This window comes from Hyperoodon ampullatus (genome assembly GCF_949752795.1).
Source record: "Hyperoodon ampullatus genome assembly, chromosome: 15".
In the NCBI taxonomy this organism is placed as follows: Eukaryota; Metazoa; Chordata; class Mammalia; order Artiodactyla; family Ziphiidae; genus Hyperoodon; species Hyperoodon ampullatus.
The window spans coordinates 13,376,647-13,403,289 of NC_136928.1; positions in this window are offsets into that span (position 1 = coordinate 13,376,647).

The following is a 26,643-nucleotide window of genomic DNA, read 5'->3' on the forward strand; positions in this document are numbered from 1 at the left end:
GGGGCTACAGGTCCCTGGGACTATTCTTAAGACCTGAGGGCTCTGGCAGCTGGCACTGCAAGGGTTTCATGCAGGTGAGTCACTGGGAAGGAACAAAATCAGTGCTATGCTCATCTCCCCCTCTGCGTGTGGAGGAGGAGATATTTTAGAGTATTCAGAGGCGTTTTCTTTAAGGATGTTGTTTTCTCTTAGTCGTGATAGGAAGCCATCCAGAGCCAGCTGTTTCTCCATCGGGGCTGGGATGGGCTGGGAAGACATCTGTTGACTCAAAGTGAGTTTAAGGGTCTCAGGCAGCAACTTGTTAACATTTTTCTTTGTAAGGCACACGAGGGCAGTGAATTTTGTCTGTTTTGGGAGCAGAGAGTCTCCTGGATAAAGGTGGCGCCGCATTCAGATCAGACCGGGGAAGGAGGGAAAGATGGACCGCACAGGGAACGGGCACCTTCAGTTGAGCCCAGACGCTTGGCCCTCGTCACCCCCCATCATGGCCTCGTTGTTATCGATTAAAAGGTGGACATCAAATAAACCCCAGAGGGACAGCCCAGCCAGTGTCTCGCCCACACGCTCTGCATTCTGCCCTTTCCACTATCAGCGTCAGTTCTGGGACATTTCTCCAGCGCCATGAACCCAGAGGTGTGACTCAGCAGAAATCACAGGAATATTTGGAGGGTAAAGTAGATGATCTTAACGAATTGCTTTGAGTCTGGAAACAAAGAAGCTGGCTGGTCACAAAGGAGAATGGAGCCTTTCTAGGTCCTTCCCAGCAAATGCGGAGATCCAGAGAAGGAAGAGAAAGCCAGCTAATGCAACATAAGTAACGTATTAAAGGCCCAGAGGGATGTGATGCTGGGCTTCAGTGGATGTGTGTGAGGGCAGCAAAGACACACCAGGCACATGTTTGGAGAAGCCACCTGATGGCCTTCGGGAATGCACCGGCCTGAAACCCAGATTGGAATTCCGGAAGCTTCCCCTGAGGCTAGAGTTCTCGGGCCTCCGACTAAAACGGGAGTGGGGGGGATGGGGGCAGGGTCCCTCTGCCCACCAACATGACCCTTTCTTCTTGGTCCTCGCTTCGGAGGCTGCCAACCCCCTGGGAAGCTGGCACTTTCCATATTAGTACATCATGACCTTCATGTGTCATTTACTTCACTCTGTAGGTTGAAATTTATTTTACAGATAAGATTGCAAGCATATTGTAATCAAAAGACTATGGTAACAACCACGCCCAGTCTGTATCTAATGCCTCCCTGGACCAGGCACTGGGCTGGGGCTCCTGCATATGTTATCTCATGGAATGGCCTATTGCCTGAGTATTATAACCAACATTTTTCCAGATAAGGAAACTGAGGCTCAGAGAGGTAACTTTAAAATTCAAGTCACACAGCAAAGTAAGTGCAAACAGCAAGTATAAAGCCAAATTTTAGTCCCTAATCATTCTTTTCATGTCTCTGCATAGCAATACAAGTGAATACCCACTTTAAGATGAGAATACCAAAATTAAATATTCTCATAGAATCATACATTTGCATAAACATAGAAATTTTGTCGTAGAAACGCCCATTTATATGTCTTGAAAGTGACTGGTTGGAAAATAAGCAAAAACAGAAGCGAGCAGAGAGGCTGAGAGGGTGCTATTTTGGCTCTGATGTGAGTTTTAAGGGAACAGGGACCAGAAAGCCACGCTCTGTCTCCAGCTATCCCCCCACTGCTTGGGTAAAGCTGAGCCATGAAGCCTGAGTCTCCCTGTGTGGTTTTTTCTGACACCAAGTACATTGTTCCAACACCAGTTCTCCAACTCTCCAAAGCCAGCTGGATGTCCTGCAATTCCATCCAGTTCTGACGCTAACTATTCAGAGTTAGAGCAGAGCCCACAGGTTAGGGGCTCAGTCCCCCAGGATTGCCCCCACTTCAGATGCCAGCTGCAAATGAGGAGCCCAGGCTACCCACACTTTTGCCTGGCCAACTACAAACTCAGGGGTTCCCACACCCCCTCCTCAAGTTCAGTAATTTGCTAGAGCGACTCAGAGAACTAAGGATACTGCTCCACTAACAATTACCAATTTGTTCTAAAGGATACAACTCAGGAACAACTAAAGGGAAGAGATGTGTAGGGCAAGGCATGGAGGAAGGGGCGGAACTTTGATGCCCTCTGGGTGTACCACCCTCCCAGCACCCCTGTGTGTTCACCAACCTAGAAGCTCCCAAATCCCATCGCTGAGGAATGTTTATAGAGGTTCCACTACGTAGATACGGTTGATTAAACCATTGGCCAATTGGTGATTGAACTCAATCTCCACCCTTCTCCCCTCCCAGGAGGTCAAGGGTGGGACTGAAAGTTCTAATGCTCTAATCCTGTGGTTGGTTTTTCTGGCTGACTAGTCCCATCCTGAAGCTATCTAGGGCCTCCCCGTGGGTCATCTCATGAGCATACAAAGGACAGTAAAGTCTGAGCATTTTAGGCACTCTATGCCAGGAACTGGGGACAGAGACCAAGTATTTATTTTTATTATACCCCTCCCTCTCTAAAACCAGTTCCTGTTCACCAAGGCGTAGCATCCCAGGATCACCAATTCCTAGACTCTTAGGGTAAAGTTTAGCTTAATTAGCATAGGTAGACCTGACAGCCTTGCAAGTATTCTTCATGTAGCCAGGAACTATTTCACATTTTGATTTTGCTTATTAATTTGGCCATCTTTTCTGTAGTTGACCCAAGGTTTCTTCCACTGTGGTCAGAGAATCCACAATCTGCTTTCTATTTGGGAAACTTATTTATGATTTTCTTTGTATTCTGGTGTGGTCATGTGTTCTCTGATTTTTAAAGATGTACCTACACACATTCATTCATTCATTCACTCATTCCTTTACTTATTTTTATTTTTTATATAATTTTAAGGGTTACACTCCATTTACAGTTATTTCAAAATATTGGCTATATTGCCCATGTCATACAATATATCCTTGAGGCTATCTTACACCCAGTAGTTTGTACCTCCTAATCCCCCACCCCTATATTGCCCCTTCCCCATCACTGGTAACCACTAGTTTGTTCTCTATATCTGTGAATGTGCTTCTTTTTTGTTATTGATATATTCACTAGTTTGTTGTACTTTTTAGATTTGACATATAAGTGACATCATACAGTGTTTGTCTTTCTCTGTCTGACTTATTTCACTCAGTATAATATCCCCCATGTCTATCCATATTGCTGCAAATGGCATTATTCCATTCTTTTTTATGGCTGAGTAATATTCATATATATATATATATATAACATCTTTAGCCATTCATCTGTTGATGGACACTTAGGTTGCTTCCATAGCTTGGCTATTGTAAAAAATGCTGCTATGAACATTGGGATGCATGTTTCTTTTCAAATTTCACTCATTCATTCATAGTGCTCTTCAAAACCTCTGGATTTTCACAAAAACTAGACACGCTGGTTCTCATGTTGTCTGAGGGTTATTCAACTCATTGTTCTTCAGCATTTTGAGATGTGAAAAGCTGCTCACCTCCAGCCCTAGCCTCCTGTACTTACTTTCTCTGGCACTAGACTGTCACTGTGAAGGCAGGGACACTGCTGAATCCCTGGTCTGATACTCATGAGGATGCTAACAGAGGCTGCCTGTCTCCTGCCCTTTCTCTGTTTTTGGCCAATGGGACTGAAAGAGAGCAGAAAGATGTGGAAGAAATGCACAAAATTACAACTGTAAGTTTATTTTAAAATAATAATGATGAGAAAACCTATTTATTTTAGAGCTGGAGAGAACTAATTTGAATCCTGGTTTTATCCCTTTATACTGAGAAACTTTGAGATTGTTACTTAGCCTCTTGGAGCCTTCATCGTTGTTTAATGGGAAAAATAATGCCTGTGTCATGTGGTTCCTGTGACAAGACATAGAGCGCACCCACACATGCCATACAAGGCAGCTGACCGTGGGCTGCCTATGGCTGGGGTCCTGATGGTGGTGCTTGTTGCGTATCTGCTATCACTGCCGCTCTCATTCCCCTTCCTCACTGGGTCCCATCAGACTCGCCTGTTTTCAGAAAACTGACAGAGACTGACCAAAACTATAGCACCTTGAGGCTGCTGTGAGCAAACACAGATCAGCATCAAAGACACGATTTCTTGTCTTATAAAATGAGGAACACTTTAAAGCTTACTAACAGTAACAGCTACTATATATTGGGTGCTCACTATGAGTCAGGCATGATTCTTAGTCCTTTCCATGTATTAACTCCTTTAATCCTCCCAATGTCCCCATGAGATAGGTGCTCTGACTATCCCCTTCTTATGGACAAGGAAACAGAGGCATTGAAAATCACTAACTCACCCAAATCACTCAACTAGCAAGCAACTTGACCCACGGTGAGATTCCATTTGTAGGAAGTTTAAGAACAGGCAAAACTAATCTATGCTGGTAGAGATCAGAATAGCAATTACCTGGGCAGGGGGTGGTAATGGTGAATATATAAATGTACACACACACACACTCACACACACACATATCTTTCAGTGAAATGTACACATTTTGTAAAAGAAAGAAACAAGAAAATAAATACATCATTTGAACAGAAACAAAACAAAACAAAACATGTGATTGCACAAACACCACTGCTTGAGGTTCTGATCTAATTGAGGTGAGCAGCAGTCTGACTTAGAAGTTTACTCATTGATGCTATTACATTGCTGCAGGGTTGAAAATGTTGCTTGCTGAAGCCTCACTAGAAAGGCTAAGAGGAAGCAGAGTGGCTCTGTGTTGGGATTACGCCATGTGCTTGGTGCAACCATGAGGCCCCATTGGCCTTTTGTTTCTCTACTCTAACCTTGAATTGCCCTGGAAACCCCTCTCTGAATTCTGCAGATGTTAGCTCTTTACCCATGACATCTGCAAGTTTCCCATTTTTACCAGAATCACCCTCTCTGAATTCCTCATCCCTTTTTATTCATCACCAGGCTAAGGACCTATATTAGTTGTCTTTAACTGTGTAACAAATCACCCCCAAACTTGGCAACTTGAAACAGCAAGCATTCGTCATCCCACACTATCTGTGGGTCAGGAACATGGACACAGCTTAGCTGGGTGCCCGTAGCTCAAGATCTCTCATGATGTTGCAGTCAAGCTGTTGGCTGGGGTCTCATCCGAAAGCTTGATGTGGGGCGTGGGAGTGTTTCCAAGCTCACTCATGTGGTTGTTGCTGTGCCTCCATCCCTCACCACCTGGGTGTCTCCATAGGCAGCCTCAGGACATTGTGACTGGCTTCCTCCAGGCTGTGTGATCCCAGAGAGGGTGAGAGAGCACTAAGATGGAAGCCACAGTCTTTTCATAACCTGATATCAGAAGTGACAGCCCATCACTTCTGCCCTATTCTGCTCATTAGAAGCAAATCACTTAGGGGACTTCTCTGGTGGCACAGTGGTTAAGACTCCACGCTCCCAATGCAGGGGGCCCGGGTTCGATCCCTGGTCAGGGAACTAAGATCCCACATGCATGCCGCAACTAAGAGTTCACATGCCACAACTAAGGAGCCCACGTGCCACAACTAAGAAGCTGGCAAGCTTCAACTAAGACCCGGCACAAACAAATAAATAAATAAATAAACAAATAAATATAGAAGCAAGTCACTTAGTCTACCCCACGCTCAAAGGTGTAGATACAGGTGGATTGGATCATTGAGGGCCATCTTAGAGGTTGCCAACTTCAGGGCTGCTAATTGTTTCTCTGAAAACAAAAGGGGAAGAAAGAGAAAGACCCAATATTGTACATTCCTTCTCCCTTCTGAGTCCAGATGGTGGGCCCAGTGTCTATTTCCATGCTTTAAAAGCCCACTCCCATTTCACTGGGTGGTTTTCAAATGGTCACGTCAAGAGAGGGATTACTTTCAAGGAAATTTCAGTCCCTCCTTCGGTTGATACCACCTTTGGCTGGGTCTCTCCACAGAGCCATTCTGGGGTGGAGGGAATACTCTTTCCCAGGGGGTTCTGTCTGAACCCGTGGGCTTAAAAATGGACATGGAAGGGCTTCATGAAAAACATCATTTGAGCACCTACTGGATACCAGGCTCCACGAGTCTGGGGCTGGGAGTGCTGGGCTCCATAGAGAAGCCAGCGTGATGGGTGAGAGAGATGCAGAGGGTCAACTTGTCAGAACCTCCCTCCCCGAAGTGCTATTATGGGGTGAGGGATTTGCGGGGAGTTATTCGACCTTCAGGAGCCTCAATTTCCAAAGCTTCTTAACTGAGAGATTATGTCTGTGACACCCTCAGAGCCACACTGGAGTCAGGGTGCTCCAAGTAGGTCTCTGTGAAGCGTGGATACGCACAACGTGGCAGCAGAGATTACCCTGCAGAACTGCGTCTCACCTGGGCCAGCCTGAGACTGGGTTCAGTGGATCTTAGTGATGGTTTGAGCAAACCTGTATCCCAACACCACGGGAGGCTCTCAGAGGAGCCGCTTCAGGAAGTGATGGCCTTGGGTCCACGTTCAGGTGCGGATGGGAGCTGGGTCAGGGTGAGCCATGTCTGGCTTCAGAGCCTGGTGGCTCTCTTGGCCGGTTCTCCCAAGACCTAGGAACATGGAGTGGTCCAGATAGAGGGGCCGGTTTTCAATCGTCATCATTTCCTTATGCTTTCTTGCTTGATTCTTGCCTCCTGTAACCCTTCTCAGGGATGTTACCTGGCCACTTCCTCTTGGCTAGAGAAATCTTTAAGAAGTTGCAGATTCTAGGTGGGTCCACAGTTAGCCTCTGCCATGGGAAGTCTCATCGGTTTTCCACCCTCCACCCCCGTCCCCACATCCTGCGCCTCAGACTTCACATTTGGGTCTTGTTTACCAAGTGATGGAATCGCATGGTGGGTGTCAATCTCGGTCTCATCTGAGGGGCCCTCAACTTGCCCATCTGGAACAGGAGGCTGCTAAGTCCCGAGAACCTGGGGCTCCCAAGCCAGTGCTGAGTGGATGCAAGGGCGTGTCATCCTGAAGGTCAATGTCATGTGGGAGGGGCTCTGTGCCCCCGCCCCCTTCCCAGCCCCAATACTATCTTGGGTAATTCCTTTAGCTTCTTTTAGATGTTTTTGCAATTTATAAATCAGAAAAATATTGAGAATCTGATAAAGTAATAAACGTGGAAGAACTCAGAAAACGGTGTAATTCAACAACAATAAACATGGAGCATCTGCTAAGTGTCAGACTATGTTCTGAGCATGAAGCCAAGACAGAGCTCACAGTCTTGTGGAGAGACAGAGAAAAAACACACACATGCATGCAGAGCTCCCTGCAGAATAACAAGGCATGATAGAGGAGTCAGAAGAAGGGGGCATGGTTCATAGTAAGAAGTTCAGGAAGGCAGCCCGCTCAGACCTGGATGAAATGAGCACTGAGCCGTGCACCTTCCTATGAGAAGAGCATTCCAGAAGGAGGAACAGCCAGGTTCCCCAGATGGAAGGTGTGTGTGCTGGTGACTACGGTCTACATGGGAGCTCTGCCCCCAGGACTGTGATCCATGAAACAACAGAGTATCTGGGGCACTGCGGATGCTTGCAGCAGCCATGGCAACATGTGAAGTGTCTTCGGCTGATTTGTTGAAAATAAGGTCTAGAAATCAGTCAGCAAGAAGGTGACACAGAGTTCCCTGGGCTATACAGTAGGGACAATCTGCTCAGTATTCTGTAATAACCTAAATGGGAAAAGAATTTGAAAAAGAATAGATACATGTATATGTATAACTGGATCACTTTGCTGCACATCCGAAACTAACACAACGTTGTTAATCAACTATACTCCAATATTAAAAAAAAAAAAAAAAAAAAAAAAAGGGCTTCCCTGGTGGCTCAGTGGTTGAGAGTCCGCCTGCCGATGCAGGGGACACGGGTTCGTGACCCGGTCCGGGAAGATCCCACATTCCACGGAGCGGCTGGGTCCGTGAGCCATGGCCGCTGAGCCTGCGCGTCCGGAGCCTGTGCTTCGCAACGGGAGAGGCCACAGCGGTGAGAGGCCCGCGTATCGCAAAAAAAAAGAAAAAAAAAGGTGACGCAGATCAACAGGATAAATTCAAAGTCCGAACTCCCTTCACAGCCCAGTACAGCTCCAATCCCCCGTATCTCCCACCACACATCTTCCCAGCCTGCATGTCCCAGCAGCAAACTTCTCACTAGTCCACAACTTGCCTCCAGCCTCGGTTCTCTGGCTAAAATCTCCAGCCTCACCACTGTGCCTGACTTTTAAGAACCACCTCAAACATCGTCACTTCATGAAGACTCCCATCCTCCCTGGGGTCACCCAAGCAACTGGTCACTCCTCCCAGGCCTTTTTTTTTTTTTTTAAAGATTTTTTTTTTGATGTGGACCATTTTTAGTCTTTATTGAATTTGTTACAATATTGCTTCTGTTGTTTGCATGTTGGTTTTTTGGCTATGAGGCATATGGGATCTTAGCTCCCTGACCAGGGATGGAACCCGCACCCCCTGCATTGGAAGGCGAAGGCTTAACAACTGGGCCGCTAGGAAAGTCCCCATCCAGGCCTTCTCTTGCACTTGGACATTCCTCCAATGTGACTCTATTGCCCAGGGCCACTGGGAGGTACCCGAGGACCTGCCCCCATCAGTAGTGTGACAGAGTGTTAGTGAGAACTGAGGCAAACAGGCAGGGGATCACGTTAGTGATGGAGCAGAGATGCGTCCCCCGTGATGTGGAACGACTGGAGGGTCACTGTCAGTTCATAATTACTCCAAAATACGCATAGTAAATTTCTGTTTTAATTTTATCTTTATTAGTAGTAATTTTGATGTCATTGCAGAAAAAAAAAGAGTGATGCTCTGTTGCACAGTCTACAGAGCTGGCTTCATCCACACTTGGACAGTCCTGCTATGTTTCTGGGAGTTACACACCACTGCCTTTCCTTCTGGGAAGCTGCAGCGGTTGCATTGCCTCTTGGCAGGATCCAATGGTTGTATGCTGGAGGCTAGAAGTGGGGCACGTTTTACCCCACTCTCCTCTCACTTAGCACAGAGCCTGGCAGCATGGAGGCTCAGTGATTATTGAGATCAAACACCTGCCCAGCACCCAGCCTCATGCCTCCTGCCTTCTGCCTTGGAACTGGCATCTCAGCTTCCTCAGGAGTGATGAAAAAGGAAGCCGACCCTGACCTGTAGAAATAGTCTGTTTCCTTAATTCCAAGGCACACAATTGTTCAGATTTTAATTATTCTGGATTCAGGATATGTCTTACAATTAGTTGGTACATTACATGGGTGTTTCTTTTTTTTTTTTCTCCCTCCCACAAAAAAAGCTGTTCTGAAAACAATGCCATGTCTTACAATTGATGGCATCTTAGAATCAAAGAAAATAGGAGTTAAAATCATGAGGTGGCAGCTGAAGGCCCAACTCATGTCGGACTCCCAGGAGCCACTGTGAAAATCATGTTCTGTTGTAAATGTCTGTTGGTGTGAGCGCAGGGCGACCGGATTCCTAGAGCCCTGGGGCTCCCTGGTCATGCCAGGATCACGGCGCAGACAAAGAAAAGTGTAGCATGGGTCCTAACCACGTGCGGTCAGCCGTGCCAGTCTGGCCACTGGCTTTTGTACTTTTCATTCCAGAATTCGTAGAGAAGGCTGCCAGCACGAGAGGTAACCTCGGGACACACAGGCCTGTGTCAGGCCTTAGAATTCCAGAAGTCAGTGGCCAGAGGTGTATGGAGCCAGACAGGACACATATGGGAATACAATTACAGTGAAGCCAGCGTGGCTGGAGTGGGGAAGAGGGCCCTGTTGCATGAGGGCCCAGTATGGTGAGCAGACCCAGGCCTGGTGCTGGTCTTGCAGAACCACACCTCCTGGAACCCATTCTTCGCCATGCACCCTCTCAAGAGCCTCCTTGAACAAACACACTCCACGGTCTCAAAAAACTTAGAAGTGCTACGGCAACTGTCATGCTCTTGAAGTGCCATACATATTAAAGGCACTGAGAAGTCCTGCAGAAACATGATGAATGTTTGTTGAATGTTCTCCACACATCTTTGATCACAGAACCCTTTGATTCAGGTTGCATCTTATAAAATCTGAAGATAGGAATTTTCTGCAGAACCACTACTGGGCAAAAGTCCAGTCTGAGCAGAACGTCTGAGAGCTGAGAACCACTTTTGTCACTCTCCAGCTGATCCTGGAAAGGAGAAAGCAGAGTGGAGAAGTGAAGGGCAAGACCACAGAAGACACCCTTTCTGGGATCCCAGTGCATGGCCCCGCTTGCACGCTGGCCTCCTCCGGGAAGTTGGCTTTGGCTGTCACAGGAGTCCCCGGGGCAGTGCACTGCCAGCCCTGGTCTGACAAGTGTGCGAGCCAGGTGGGTGTGCTCAGCATGGCCTTGGCACACAGGCTGAGTTGCTTTTGGAAGGATCTTTTCTCGAACAGGAACTCACACACGCAAAAACAGAAGCAAAATACAAGGCCACACTCACCCACAAAGGTTGTTCTCTGGTTCCTCCTGCAAACCCAGGACAAACCTTGTAGAAACAAGCACTGCAGGGCATGGGGTATGGAGCCAGACAAAGAGGACTGTTGCTCTCTGAATTAGGGAAACACAGATGCTGCTTGCCATTCTCTGGAGATTTGAAAGGAAAAATCGTGGATAATACTGGTTGATAAGCAAGGCCCGAGTTTCCTAGTTTCTCCCTAAGCCCTTGGTGACCACCTCTTGGGTGCAGGACAAACAGAACTCCAAAGTACTTTAGGCTGCAGGTGGGTCTCTAGTGCCCACCGAACTCTAGTGGGGAAAAGGATGCAGCCCTGGAGAGGTAGCGATAGCCAGTATAAAATCGCTGGTGTCAAACCCTCCTCGAGACAGCACGGATCTGGGAAGAGCAGGTAGGTCTTTCCAGAAGACTCACTGGAAGCATTGAGACTTGTGCTAAGTTTTGAAGGGTTGGTCTGGGGAGGAGGGAGTCACATGCAGTGGGCACAGCCAAAGCAAAGGCAGGGAAGCGCAACGGTCAGGATTTGCTCTTCGAGTGACGAGCTGGTGCCTGGGGTCCTGGGACACCAGCTGGCAGGTGGGGCACAGATACCTCCCACCTGGTGGATTTGTTCATAGAGATATCTCTTGGGTACCAGATGCCATGCAGGGAAGGGTCTCTTGGCTTCCAGCAGTCAGCAGTCAGGAGGGAGCCACTGAGTGCCGGGTTGGGGTTGAGGACCTCTGGGGCGAGATGGATGCAGGCCAAGGGTTTGGTATGGCAGTCTTTTTTAGTGGACAGGCGTGGTTGTAGAAGGGGAGACCCTGAGCTGGGAGAGCTAGAGTGAGGAACAGTGAAGTGTCAGGCTGGGGTGATTGGGCCAGAAGTCCCAGGAAAAGTTGGGGAGGGAGGGGCACATCCCTGCCCCCTGGTGCCAGGGTTACGGTTATGACTGAGGCCAAGTGCAGCGGGGGGCCGGCTGTGGCCCCCACCCAGGATTCCACTGCAGATGTGTTTTTCTTTCTTTCTTCTTTTTTAATAAATTTATTTTATTTATTTATTTTTGGCTGTGTTGGGTCTTCTTTGCCGCATGTGGGCTTTCTCTAGTTGCGCTGAGCAGGGGCTGCTCTTTGCTGCTGTGTGTGGCCTTCTCTTGCTGCGGAGCAGGGGCTCTAGGTGAGCGGGCTCAGTAGTTGTGGCACGTGGGCTTAGTAGCTGTGGCTCGCGGGCTCTAGAGCGCAGGCTCAGTAGTTGTGGCGCACGGGCTTAGTTGCTCCACGGCATGTGGGTTCTTCCCGGACCAGGGCTCGAACTCGTGTCCTCTGCATTGGCAGGTGGATTCTTAACCACTGTGCCACCAGGGAAGCCCCAGATGTGTCTTTCTGACCTGCACAGTGATCACTAAAAGCTGGGAAACCTTTATATAGATATCTCGATTTCTGGCTTCTCCTGAACAGTTGAAAGGCCTGGCCTTTGTGGGCCTGCACCTGGAGTGTTGGCCAGAGCTGGTCATGTGGTACCTGGAACTCGGGGAATGGGCCCTTCAGCCCCCACTTCCCCACTCTACTGACTGCCTCGTGCTCGGCCGGCTTCTCTGCTGTCCCTTTACAGCCCTGCTTGGCCCCTGACACATAGGTTCACAGCCTGGACTCAGGTCAGGGCACAAGGGGCGGCTATTGACAGCAAGGAGCTGGGGGTGAGATCCAGCTCACATCCGGGTCCCCAATCCTCGGCATGTCCACCCCAAGGAAGGGGCTCCTTTTGCTATTCACACAAAGATGTAGAGATTAGAGCTGGCCCGGCCCCCAAAGTCTCCCATTCATTGTTCGCCCAAGCTCCCTTTGGCCACAGTGGACCATGTAGCCCATAAGAAGGGGAACAAGGCAGAGGGAGGGGGCTGGGACTGACAGGGTACCACATCCTCAGACACAACTGTCTGGACATCTTTTTTTTTTTTTTTTTTTTTGCGGTACGCGGGCCTCTCACTGCTGTGGCCTCTCCCGTTGCGGAGCACAGGCTCCGGACGCGCAGGCTCAGCGGCCATGGCTTACGGACCCAGCTGCTCCGCGGCATGTGGGATCTTCCCGGACCGGGGCACGAACCCGTGTCCCCTGCATTGGCAGGCGGACTCTCAACCACTGCGCCACCAGGGAAGCCCTGCACATCTTTAAAAACGTGGAGAGATCGGGACTAACGCTCAGAAACGCTCGGCTTTGGGAAACGGTCGGTAAGCGTCTAACCGAGCCATGTAAAGCTCAGAGGAGATTCGAACAAGTTGCTACTGCGGGTATAAATCATTGACTGCCTACAAGGATTTTCCTTCTGACCCTCGCAGCCTCCTGTGTCATGGTTATTTTTATTCCCCTGTTTTGCTGATGAGGAAATGGAAGCTCACAGAGGTTGAGTGATTGGCCCCCGGCCACGGCCCTTCACGCTAATACCAATCCTAGAGGTCATTACCCGTCCGGGGCTGGGCTGAGCATTTCACACACTGGGGCTCGTGTAGTCCTCACCCCGTGAGAGAGCTGGTGCTACTCTTCCTGTCTAGACGGGGAGACTGAGGCCTGTAAGGGTCTGTGTGAGTTCTAAGCCACCTCCATTAATAAGACCAAAGGCCCACACCTAAGGGCTAATTAGGAAACACAAACATGGGATTAAAACCTAGGTCTTCAACAGTTTTGTGGTTGCCCAGGGGGAGGGGCATGGGGGAGGGGAGGTTTGGGAGTGTGGGACTAGCAGATGCAAACTATTATATATAGAATGGATAAACAGCAAGGTCCTACTGGATAGCACAGGGAACTAGATTCAACACCCTGTGATAAACCACAGTGGATAAGAACAGAAAATTGAGTCACTTTGCTGTACAGCAGAAATTAACACGACATTGTAAATCAACTATACTTCAACTAAAAAAAACAAAACAGGGCTTCCCTGGTGGTGCAGTGGTTGAGAGTCCGCCTGCCGATGCAGGGGACACGGGTTCGTGCCCTGGTCTGGGAAGATCCCACATGCCATGGAGCGGCTGTGCCTGTGAGCCATGGCCGCTGAGCCTGCGTGTCCGGAGCCTGTGCTCCGCCACGGGAGAGGCTGCAACAGTGAGAGGCCCGCGTACCGAAAAACAAAACAAAACAAAACCTAGGTCTTCAGTGTAGAATCTGTATTACACTATTACTCCTACTCCATTTTTTTTTTTTTTTTTTTTGCGGTACGCGGGCCTCTCACCATTGCGGCCCCTCCCGCTGTGTAGCACAGGCCCCAGACGCACAGGCCCAGTGGCCATGGCTCACGGGCCCAGCCGCTCCGCGGCATGTGGGATCTTCCTGGGCCGGGGCACGAACCCGTGTCCCCTGCATTGGCAGACGGACTCTCAACCACCGCGCCACCAGGGAAGCCCCTCCTGCTCCATTTTTGATGTTAACCTCCTGGTCCCCTGAGCTGAGACCATCTGTTCAGGTTATATGGTTAGGAAACTCCAAAATCTGAGCATTAACCAGAATGTTTCTAACAACTGGGAATCTGTGCCTTTCCTACGAGACAGACCACCTGTGGCTGATGCTGGTCAGTTGTAGGGATAAAGCTTGGGCCGAGTCAGAGACCTGGGTCCCAGCCCAGCCCGGCGACTCTAGCTGTGTGACGGTGGCCAGCCGCTTACCTCTCAAGGTCTCACCTGCCTCTCCTGGGACATGAGCACGGCCTTGGCCCCTGCGTCCTGGGCTGTGGGGTCTGGTGAGGTCACATATGGATGGGGCTCAGATCTGGTGCTTGGCGAGCCACTGAGGATGGGGATGGAGAGGGGGTGTGTTTCTCATCCCAGGCAGAGGGGTGACGGCCAACCACCAGCAAGGCCCGTGAGAGTTTTGAGCCATTTCAGAGCAAGGCTGGCGATGGACCTGGGAGCACAGTACAGCTCCAGGGACAGGATGGAGGGGGCAGCCCCTTCATCTTATCACATGCAACGCCCCCACCGCCCGGCAGAGTGCGGAGAGAGCTCCCGGCCACTTCCTGCAGAGGAGCACTGCGAAAGACCTGCCCCAAGACCTACACCCTCCCAGCCAGCCCTGCCACTTAGACCCCTGGCCCTGGACTACTCTGTCCCCAGGCCCCCGTGTCTCAGGATGGTCCCAGGCAGCAGGGAGCACTTAATCAGCTTCCCCTAGCCTCCTAACAATGCCAGGCATTGAGCCACTCTGCTTTTCCAGAAGCTTCTGTGTCCAAGGTCAGGTGGCCACTCAGTTACTTTCGCTCTGTCCCTGGGGTCGCCACTGGGCTTATGACAAAAATCCTCCTGCTCAGGACTTGGGAAGAAGAGGAGCCCTGTGCCCACCTCCCAGCTGCCGTTTACATGCACGGCCCTGCAGGTTTGGGGGCTTAGCTCTCCCCCAGGGGGAGCCCCACATGGAGGGTACCTTTGGTCCCCCAGCTGCTGAATCTTGCTGCAGCGTCCTTGAAGACACTAGAAACCTGTTTAAAAGAGAAACTCTACTCTACTGATCGTCTGTAATGACCTATGTGGGAAAAGAATCTAAAAAAGAGTGGACATATGTATTTGTATAACTGATTCACTTTGCTGTACACCTGAAAGTAACACAACATTGTAAATCAACTCTTCTCCAATAGAAATTAAGCAAAAAAAAAAGAGAGAGAGAAGAAAGAAAGAACAGCAATTTGTTGTGCTGGAGCAGCTCTGACTATAGCATCAGGTCAGATGGAGCTGGGCTGGGAGCCGAGTAGCAGCAGCCAGAAGGCTTTGCAGTCTTGGAGTGTTTGTCCAAGTACATCCTGTGAATATGCGAAGCTCTCTGGCCCCAGCCCGTGGCCCAGCTCCCATCCATAACGCATTCAAACACTTGAAAGCAATTACAGTAGTTGGAGCTGTCAGCCTGGGCTGTTTTTTCCTAACCAGACGGTGTCCAGGTGCCCATCCCCCCTAGCAGAGGGGGAAATGCCATGGTGAGGAGCCAGGTCAGAGCACTGGATGGTGGGCGGGGGGGAGAGGGGGTAGACTGAGGAAATGGACCAGGGATGGGAGAGGTTCTGGAAGGTTCTGTTGTCGGGGGTAGAAGGGCAGGAATATTCCCTTCCCTGGGAGCTGAAGATAGGAAGACAGCAAGGGGCTGTAAAAAAAAAGAAAAAGAACAGGACACAGGACTTCCCCGGCGGTCCAGTGATTAAGACTTCGCCTTCCGGGGCTTCCCTGGTGGCGCAGTGGTTGAGAGTCCGCTTGCCGATGCAGGGGACATGGGTTCGTGCCCCGGTCCGGGAAGATCCCACATGCCGCGGAGCGGCTGGGCCCGTGAGCCATGGCCACTGAGCCTGCGCATCCGGAGCCTGTGCTCCGCAACGGGAGAGACCACGGCAGTGACAGGCCCGCATACCGCCAAAAAAAAAAAAAAAGACTTCGCCTTCCAATGCAGGGGGCGCAGGTTTGATCCCTGGTCGGGGAGCTAAGATCCCACATGTCTCACGGCCAAAAAAACAAAACATAAAACAGAAGCGATAGTGTAACAAATTCAATAAAGACTTAAAAAAATGGTCCACATCAAAAACAAAAAAATTCTTAAAAAAAAAAAAGTATTATTAAAAAAAAAAAAGAAGGGCTTCCCTGGTGGCACAGTGGTTGAGAGTCCGCCTGCCGATGCAGGGGACATGGGTTCGTGCCCCGGTCCAGGGAGATCCCACATGCCGTGGAGCGGCTGGGCCAGTGAGCCATGGCTGCTGAGCCTGCGCGTCCGGAGCCTGTGCTCCGCAATGGGAGAGGCCACAACACTGAGAGGCCCGCGTACCGCAAAAAAAAAAAAAAAAGAAGAACAGGACAGATGTTGGGGGAGAGTGAGAGAGAAAGAAGCGGGCTGGGGTCGTGGGGAGCAGGATGAGGAACAGCAGCTCCAGGTCCAGGTCGGCAGTCTGTTTGAAAGAAAAGTGTGCAGGTCCAGAGGAAGGGAAGGATGGGAGATCTCCAACGTTTCGCTGAAATTTTCAGATGTGAATGATGTCTCATTAAAATAGTCACAAGAGAGAAGCTGCCACCAACTTATGCATCTGGAGAATGGGTCAGGGGAGGTCTCAGGAGGGAAGAAGTCTCCGTGGAGACTGAGAACCAACACAGGGTCATGGAGCTTTCAGAGTCAGAAGACACCTCTCATGAATGAGAAAGCTGAGGCGTGGGGACAGTAAAGTGACAATAAAGTGATTTGCCCCAAATAATCCAGCCTGAATTCAAACCGAGTTCAAACCACCACGCTATATAATAAGGCAGGTCAAAAGTATGATAAAGATATATCAAATATACCTGAAACTAATGTCATGTTTTACATCAATTATACCTCAATAAAAATATATACGATAAAGATAGATGGTGGGCTGGTAGTCAGAGCTCTCTGCCCACACCATCCTCCTACACACACTGAAACCCACATAGGATGATGGAATGTGGTAGCTTCTTGTCTCTAACAGATATTAATTTTGCAACCTGGTGTGCTTTAAACAGTACACTAATAAAGCAGAATTTACACATTCAAACAACGACCTTGAGTTCCTTGAAAAGCTGCACATCTATGTTTAGCAATTGAACTCACATTTGTTAATTCCTTTCAGAGTAATCCATCTACAATTCATACTCATTCCTGAATGCCTATGTGAGTCAGACTCTGATATCGGCAATTAAAAAATAAAAAAGACAGAGCTCCCACTGTGTAATTGCTAAACACAATAACAGTTTTAATCAAGGTATTGAAGGAGGGTCAGGGGAGCCCAGGAGGGCAGGACTGCAGCTGGGTGTTCAGCTGATAGGGTTTCGTGGCAACTTCACCATGTGCTTCCCAGAGCAGACATCACTAATCAATCACAGCATTCTCTCCCAAGGAATACTTGGTGCCAAAAAGGGTGGGGACTGCAGCTATAGAAAACAATTTGTTTTTTCTTCTCTTACTATTTTTTGTTATATAATACATTCTTTTCAGAAAAACTAGAAAAAACAACTAAGTAAAAAGAAAAAATTAAAGTCACCTATAATCTAACCACTGCTATTTACATTTACACTTTGTTGAATATTTTTGTAGTATCTTTCCAGGCATTTTTCTCTCTGCTTATGCGTTGGAGTGGTGTGTAATTGCAGAGTAATGCATTTATCCTGTATGTCTAAATGTATATGTGTGTATATGCATACATATATGTATATATGACCTGTATGTATACCTATATACACATATACATACAGACACATACATAGACATCTATACACATATATATATGATCCTATTGCATACTCGTTTGTAAGCTTCCTTTTCCACTTGCCAATATATTATGAATATGCAAAATTTCCCTCTGAATGTCTGTGTCACTGCCAACATACACTCTCCTGGCCCCCATTCCTCAACCATCAGTATTATGGGTATTGAACCCCTTCATTCAGGCGGGCTTCCCAGTGGAGGGGGGTGAGCCTGGGCCCACATAGAGTACCACAGGGCTGGAGATGGGGTGAGCCAAGGAATGGAGAGTTCCTGATAACAGTGTGCAGAGCAATGCCAGGGCCTGTGTCCAGCAACCAGGAGAAAAACTGGGGAACAGGATGAGGCTGTGTCCGCTAGCCGGGAGCCAGGGCCCCCAGGCCTTCAACCGGGATGTGGTCCAGCAGAACAAGGCTACCAGACAGAGAGGGAAAGGGTGGCCACAGGACAGGATGGTGTTTTGTGGATGAGCTGATTCTCACAGTGGTCAACAGAGTGGAAAGTCCTAGAGAAACCATCACCCAGGACTTGACTGAGCAAATTGACTTGCTGGAGGAACCCCGTTTCAAACCAAGAAATCCAGAGGGGAAACAAAAGCATTCTAGTTACATTGCTATATATTTAAAAACTGGGAAAAAGGAAAAACCTACTTCGAGTATTGAAGTTCCACTGTTTAGAAATCCACACAGGTCCAGCCCGTTCACCTGGTGAAGGGGTGCACGCCTTGGCTGGGAGGTGTGGTTGGGAGCACCTGGCACGTGATGGCCATCCATCAGTTTCTACTCTCCCTCTCTTCCTCCCTGCACTCTTCCAAAGGACATTAAACTGAACACAGCTTGAGAACAGAGACCTCATATCCCTGCGACCACTGATAACACCCTGCACACAGTGGCTCCACCATAAACATGTTGAGTTTGTGACCCTTGCAGGACAGACAAAGGAAGAATGATGATGTCGAAAAAAGAATACCCTTGCCTGGGACTCATCACAATGGTTTGAGGTTTCAGACGGGCTCAGCGCAAAGAGAGCCTGGAATTCAGCCACGATCCCTGGAAGACATTGCGGGTGCCACGTGGGAGGGAGGGGCCGGGACATTCTCAAAGACAAGGAGGAGAAACCACCGAAGACATCACAGACAAGAAAGGTCGGGAGCTATAGGAGCTGGTATGGAAAAAATCTCACTTCTAAAACAGCCTCAAAGAGCACACACTTCAGAGCTTTCCAGAAACTCTTTAGGACACAAAAGGCTGAGGAAGTATGGGTCTAGGATATGAACCTTGAGCAAGAAACCACCTCTCTGGTCTCCTACTGCCTTGGGCTGTGTTCATGACTGAGTGTCTGTCCTTCACCAGCTTCCTCTACACCTCGGAAAACAAAGACGTGCTTTCACCCATTCAGAAGGCGAGCCCGTGTAGGTGTTGGCACCGCAGCAATAGAGGGGCTAGAGCAGCAGTCCCCAACCTTTTTGGCACCAGGGACCGGTTTTGTGGAAGACAATTTTTCCATGGCTGGGGCGAGGGTTGGGGGATGGTTCAGGCGGTGATGAGAGCCATGTGGGGGGCGGGGATGGGGAGCAGCAGATGAAACTTTGTTCGCTGGAGCCCACTGCTCACCTCCTGCTGTGCAGCCCTGTTCCTAACAGACCACAGACCAGCACAGGTCTGCAGCCCTGGGGCTGGGGACCCCTGGACTAGAGGAAGGATGAACAAAGGGACGAGGTGATCCAGAACGGAGGCGAGGCCAATGTGGAACATGTTGCTTGTTATCCTCACTTGCACACAGCTGAAGAAGCTGGCATGTGTGTCTGGACAAGAATGGAAAGGGAGCCTGCCCCTGACTCACCAACCAGGGAATGTCACATGGAAGGAGTGGGAAGTGGGTCAGGGCATTTGCCTTTGGACTTCACGGAAAGGCTAGGAAGCAGGAATGAGCAGAATCCCTTCCACAAAAATCTAAAAGCCAAAGGATCAACTAGATCAACTTGAAAAATTGGAAGGGCTGGCAAAGAAAAGTCCCCCCAGAAATCACCAAGGTCATGGGAGAAGATGGTGAGAAATTTTTATGCATTAGAAAAAGGTATACTAGAAAGCCAGGTTGAGGTTCCCACCAGATCTGGCTTGTCCCATTACATTGCCCACTCTGATGGGTTGGCCCCAGCTACTCATCTGGATGCCCCAAGGACTGCCCACCCTGATGACCTCATTGCCCCTTGACTACCTCACTGAAGACCTTGTCTCCAAATGAGGTCGCATTCTGAGGTCCTAGGAGTTAAAACTTCAACATGTGAATGTTGAGGTGGACACAATTCAGTGCATAACAGAGATTAGCAGGTAGAACGTTTACTGTGGGGTGTCCTCAGGATGAATACCTGTGAAAGGAGGAGGAGGAGTAAGAATAGGCGGTGAGAGGCCTCCCCTGGTGGTGCAGTGGTTGAGAGTCCGCCTGCCGATGCAGGGGACACGGGTTCGAGCCCTGGTCTGGGAAGATCCCACATGCCGCGGAGCGGCTGGGCCCGTGAGCCACAACTAGTGAGCCTGCGCATCTGGAGCCTGTGCTCCGCAACAGGAGAGGCCGCGACAGTGAGAGGCCCGCGCATCGCGATGAAGAGTGGTCCCTGCTGGCCGCAACTAGAGAAAACCCTCGCACAGAAACGAAGACCCAAAGCAGCCAAATAAATAAATAAAATAATAAAAAAAAAAAGAATAGACGGTGAGAGACTAGGACAGTGACATAGGGCTGACCCTACAGGGGACTCTGGAGCTAGGATGACTCTTTGGAATTGTCCTGAGTTGGGTCAAGATGTGCTTGCTTGCTTTTTACACCCCTACTGTGAGTGACGTGTGGCCACCCCAGGAAGGGCTCTAACCTTGCTTGGCTCCGTGCACCCGAGGTAGTCCCTGAAGGGGCCACAGCAGGAAGCTGCCAGCAACACACGTCCTTCCTTGAGGGTGGACATCTCAACCTTGAGGGTGGATGATGGTTGCACATCACAGGGACAGACCCAGCCGAAGTGCCGTGACAGTCGGGGGTCACGGTTCCTCCCCCCAACCACGGGGAGATCGGGAAAGACCTCATGCAGTGGGTGTCATTTGGCCCTGAATTAGCAGAATGGGTGGGAGCAGGTGGGAGCTCCAGGGACCATGGGGACTTCCCAGGTGGGGAAACAGAGGCGAAAGAAATGTGGCACCACTGAGTGGGACCCTTATAGGCAACTCCACACATTTGTGATAGGCAGAGCAGAGAGTCTGTGGAAAGGAATGAAGGCTGGAAAGGAAGATGGAGGCCTGAGCAGGGGGGCCTTTGCTGCCCAGATCGGCAGGCGATAGGAGCCACCAACATTTCCAAACAGGACAATGACATGGTCAGAGCCATACTCAAGGAGATTGCTGGGGCAGCACCGTAGGAAGTGAGTTTTTGGCAAGAGGAGAACTCCTGAGGCCCCTAAGTGTCCGGGGAAGAGGGGAAGCCGCTCTGGAGTGGTGGGGGTGGACCACTGGGGATGGGCAGGAGAGGGGCTACTGAGGTAGGGCTGAGGATGTGCCATGAGGCAGCAAGGGAGGAGGGAGGTGAAGACTTGACCGAGGGCATGGGAGTTTTCCGAGCAGAAAACTCAGGAGTGGAGCAAATTTGAGAGAGAAGATACTTTCTGTGAAGATCCTCCATGGGCAGTTGAAATATGGGTTGATAATCTGAGAACCGGTCAGGGCTGTGATGATGGATTGGCAGCCCAGCCACAGCAGGAGTCCCCGGGAGACTTCTCTTAAGGGACTTCCATTTGGGAAAAGACCAAGGCATAGAGCCATCAGCCCCTGATGTGTGACCCCACCTGCAGAGGAGCTGAACGGAGGTGCATAGCTGCAAAGGGCAGCCTGGGCAAGGGTGAGGGAAGAGGGCACTTGAGTTGGATCTTGAGGGAGGAACAGGGGGTGTGGAATAAGTTGGGGGAGGGCCCCAAAGACCTAACCAAGCCCTGAGGTACAGAGAGAAACAGGTGGAACTGATCAGCACTTGTGAGGGTGGAGAACTAGATCTCAGTGTGGATGGAGTTTACAGAGAGGATGAGCTGGAGAGGGGGCCATGGACTGAACCACAAATGAGAAGGATGTTGAAAGGAGAGTTGTTCCTGTACTCACAATACTTCTCATAGCAAACACGTGGGTTTTCCAAGCCAAGAAATTCTCTAATTCTCTGCAGATACCAACTGGAGGTCCTACAGTTTCGTTCAGTTCTGATTCTAACGACCCGGAGTTAACACAAAACCCACGGGTTAAGGGCTCAGTTCCATAAAACTCCCCGCATTTCAGACGCCCATCACAAGTAGTGGATCCCCAGGTTACCCACCTTTCTGTCTGGTTTGGCTACAAATTGGGGGTTCCCATGACCTCCTGCTCAGCCTTGATAATCTGTTCTAACAGTCCATAGAACCCAGTGAAATCATTTTACTTACTATTTCCAGTTTATGGTAAACGATATTGTAAAGGATACAAACGAACAGCTGGATAGAGGTCTGGAAGGGTCCTAAATGTAGGAGCTTCTGCCCCCATGGAGTTTGGGGTGCACCACCCTCCTGGCTCATGGATGCATTCCCCAACCTGGAAGCTCTCCAAACCTCTTTGTTCAGGGATTTTATGGGGGTTCTATGACATAGGCAGAGTTGATTAAATCCTTGGCCCTTGGTGATTAATTTAGTCCCCAGTATCTCTCCCCTCCATGGAGGTTGAGGGTGGGCTGAAAGCTCCAACCCTCTAGTCATATGGTTAGTTTCTCTGGCAACCAGCCCTGGCCCTGAAGCTACCCAGAAACCCCACCAAGAATCACCTCATTAGCATAAATTCAGGTATGGTTAAAAGGGCTCATTATGAATCACAAAAGATGCTCTTCTCTCCCCTATCACTCAGGAAATTCCAAGGGTTTTTGGAGCTCTTGTGCTTGGAACAGAGAATGAAAATCACATATATATTTCTTGTCATATCACAATACCACAGTGTCTGAGGTCTCAGCCCTGGTCCCACAGCAGGTAAAGAATATAGAAGGTTCACTCTATCCAGAATCCTCCTGCTGCAGCTCAGCTGGGGCTGGGCCTGATCAGCCCCTGGCCTTGGCCTCCCAAGCAGCCTACCTGCTCCTTCACCAGTCTTTCCTCCCCATATCCTCAACCCCACCCACCATCAGAGAGGTCTGGTTCTCACATTTCTTCCTCATAGGTCTGTTACCCACCTATGCCAGGCATTCTGCTGGTTGCAGGGGCAGCTCCCAACCCCAGTTGGGACCAACAGGATCTCTGCACTTCATTTGGCTGCTAGAGACCAGACTTCGATGTCTGGGCCGTCCTAGTGGGCGCACAGCGGCCACCTGGGTGACTCCACGGATGTTAACCCTCTACAGATGGCCACACTGGCAGCAGCAGCCATGGAGGGGGCGCCCTCAGGGAGGGCCCAGTGTGCAGGCCTTCCTTTATTCCAACTGCTTTCTGTTCTTGCAGTTTAAGAAGAAAACAGGCAGCCCATCCCTCCTTGTAATAAATGCCTCTGCGTATTTGAAGACAGTAGTTAAGTCATGCCTGAGCTTTCTCATCTCCAAACTAAACACTCTCAGCCCCTGTAACCTTTCTTGGCAAATTTTAAGGCCCATATGCAGAGGGAAAGCAAAACAAAACCATCTGATGGGGGAGGCCTCCTATCTCCAACCCAGACTCTGCGTTTCTAAACTTGCGTCTTTAATTACATGTAAATTGGGTAGCTTCAAGCATTGGAACCAGTGAGAGACCAGGTGTTCATCAAACCCCCCACGTGTTTGGCTGCAAAGCTTCGTGTGTGCGCCCAGCTGAGGCTTGCATTTCTTCTGTGTTCAGATGCATTTGGGGGAACGAAAAGGTACATCGTTGGGCAGTGACCCAGAAGCCCAATCTGCTGAAACTTCCTGCCCCAGTCTCCTAGGGGTGGGATGGATCCCAGGAGCCTCTAGAGAGCCAGGCAGCCTGCTGGGAAGGCTGCCCTCTGACCCCACAGAAGCTGGCAAGACCGGTTTCCCAGGAACTCTCAGTGGAGCTGGTAACCTTGCCTGTCAGCTCTCCCCAGAGACTTCCTGCTGCTTCTAAAACAGGAGAGAGGCTGCCTGTGCTGAGTGTCCTCAGTGGGGTCCTCATATCACATTCAAATTCCTTCCTGAGGTGGTTTCCTGGGGGCACCTTTCCCAGGAATTCACTGCGTGTCTCAGGAGACCCCAGGTTAGTGGGTTCTGTCCTCAGGTTTTGCCAGCTGTGGACCAATTGTCCTTTGGGTCTCCGGGGCCTCTTTCTTCCTTCAAAGCCCAGTGTTTGTAGATCAGACCAAACTTCCAGAAACAGGAGAGTCACATTACAAGCTCACTGAAGCAAATTCAACACATTTTTCTAAATAAATAAAAGTTATTTGGACAGTGCCAATACTTCGTGTGTCATTCTCATTATACCCAGAAGTGCATAGGGAGGGGAGGGTACTTTAGTGCATCCCTCCGTCCGTCTGTGCTGTCCTTCCTGCTGGCTGCTCAGGCTGGAGGCCCCTTGTTTTACAGTACGGCCTCTAAGTAGAAGTATGAAACTGGGACTCAACCAGAGAAAGCATCTTTTCCAGCGTTGGAGAAAAAATGTGCTGTGTAGACTTTTCAATAGCAAAGGAGGTGATCTCAAATGCGGTGCCTCCGTTAGGATTTTCAGGAGAAGTTTTGACTACGTGAAAAATGTGCCTTGGGGTGACTTTAGAACTTCGCCCCCAGGTAGAAGTGCCTCCACTGTGTGGTCCCTGGCAGGGACTCAGCCACTGGACCCTAAGTGAGGGCAGCCCCACACCTGCCTTCCTCACTCTTGTATCCCCAGCACCCAGGACACTGCCTAGCGCTGGCAGGCCCTTAATAAGTAATTTCTGATTTGCTTGACTGGTTGAATTAACTCATTAGAGACACAAAGTCCCACTTGGATATTTATGGCATGCCTCCTGTGTAAACTACTCTATGGCTGGTAGGGGACAGGGATTCAAAGAGACAAAAATCACACTTTCTTTCCCCAAATGTATATAAAGCCACCAAGAAGACAAGACATTGACACGTCAAAAATGTAAATAAAATATAAAATGGTTTACCCCAACCGTGCCAAAGATGTGTTCTTAGAAACAAATTCTGTCACCAAACTTCTGTCTTCTAAAGCAGTTTTTCCTAAAGCATGTTTTTCAGGATATCACTTTCTTTGGGTGTTAATGTGAGAAAAAATAAATGTGATGGTTAGATGAATTCAGGACCAATTTAGGCAGATTTCTTTAGCATAGGCTTTCTTGAAAACCTATTTTTTAGGAAAAAAAAAAAAAAAAGCTTTATTGGAAGTGCCCTGATAGTCCAGTGGTTAGGAATTGGTGCTTTCACTGCTGAGGCCCTGGATTCAGTCCCTGGTCAGGGAAATAAGATCCTGTAAGCTGCGCAGCATGGTCAAATAAAATAAAATAAAATAAAAAATAAAAAAGCTTTCTTGAGCTAGAATTTATACATAACAAAATTTATCCATTTTAGGTGTCCAATAGGTTTTATTTTAAAATTATTTTATTGAAGTATAGTTGATTTACAATGTTTTGTTAAATTCTGCTGTACAGCAAAATGATCCAGTTATACATTTATATACATTCTTTTTCATATTCTTTTCGGTTATGGTTTATCACAGGATATTGAATATAGCTCCCTGAGCTATATGGTAGGACCTTGCTGTTTATCCATCCTATATATAATAGTTTGCATCTGCAATAGCTTTTCGTATATTTATAGCTGGGCAGTCATCACCATGGTAACTATAGAACATTTTCATCACCCCAAAACGGAACCTTGTGGCCATCTGAAATGACCCTCCCACCTAGGCAACCTCTAATCTACCTTCTGTTTCTGTAGATTTGCCTGTCCTCGCCGTTTCGTATAGACGGAATCATACAACATGTGGCCTTTCGTGACTGGCTTCCATAACATAATGTTTTCAAGGTTCATCTAAGTTCATCAGCCCTTCATTCTTTTTTGTTGAGGATTGATATTTTATTGTCTAGAGATGTCACATTTTGTTTATCCCTTCATCAGTTGGTAGACATTTCATGGGCACATTTTGTGTGAACAGGTTTTCAATTCTCTTGGGTATATACCTCAAAGTGGAATTACTGGGTAACTCGGTGACTCTATATTTCATTTTGAGGACCCACCCAACTGTTTTCCAAAGTAGCTACACCATTCTACATTCCCATCAGCAGTGCATGAGAGTTCTGATTTCCCCATGTCTTTACCAATGCCCTTTCTTGTCCCTCTGTTTGTATGCTAGCAATCCTAGTGGGTGTGAAGTGGGTGTTGATTGGCATTTCCCTAATGAACTAATGATGTGGAGCATCCTTTCCTGGGCTTTGGAATCTGATATGTTGATTGTTTTGTGAATCTTCCAAAGGGGACACAGTGAGCAGCAGTTCCTAATGCATTGCACCACAGATCACCCTTGCACAGGGCAGCTCCTGGAATGTGAGCCCACACTCCAAAGCTGGGATGCACTGGCCCAAAGCTGTCTGTGCCCCGAAATATGAGTTTGGGGAACACCTTTAGGGCATTACTTTTACAAGATTTTCTCAAAGTAAAGAATTCTTAACTCTTTGCTGTCTTACATGGAGCTTTGTCAAGGGTAATTTTGGCTAAAATGAAAAGGGAAAAGCAGGCTAAGATCTATCTCCTTGAAAGCTATAAAAATTCTGTTGTTTGACGGGGAGAGTTGAGGAAGTTGAATCCCCCCCTCCACCATGTCCCTTCTTGTGGCCAGCAGTGGCCAACTCTGCAAGATTGTCTTAATGCTTTTGCTTCCAAAATGGTTCAGGCATAGCTGGAGACATGGTGCGGGGCATCTCGGTTGCGCTGGGTTGTCTCAGCTTGACTGGGGACTCCAGGTTCCCAGAGGTCACTTCACGGGGACAGAGAGGCACTCTAGTCCCAGTTC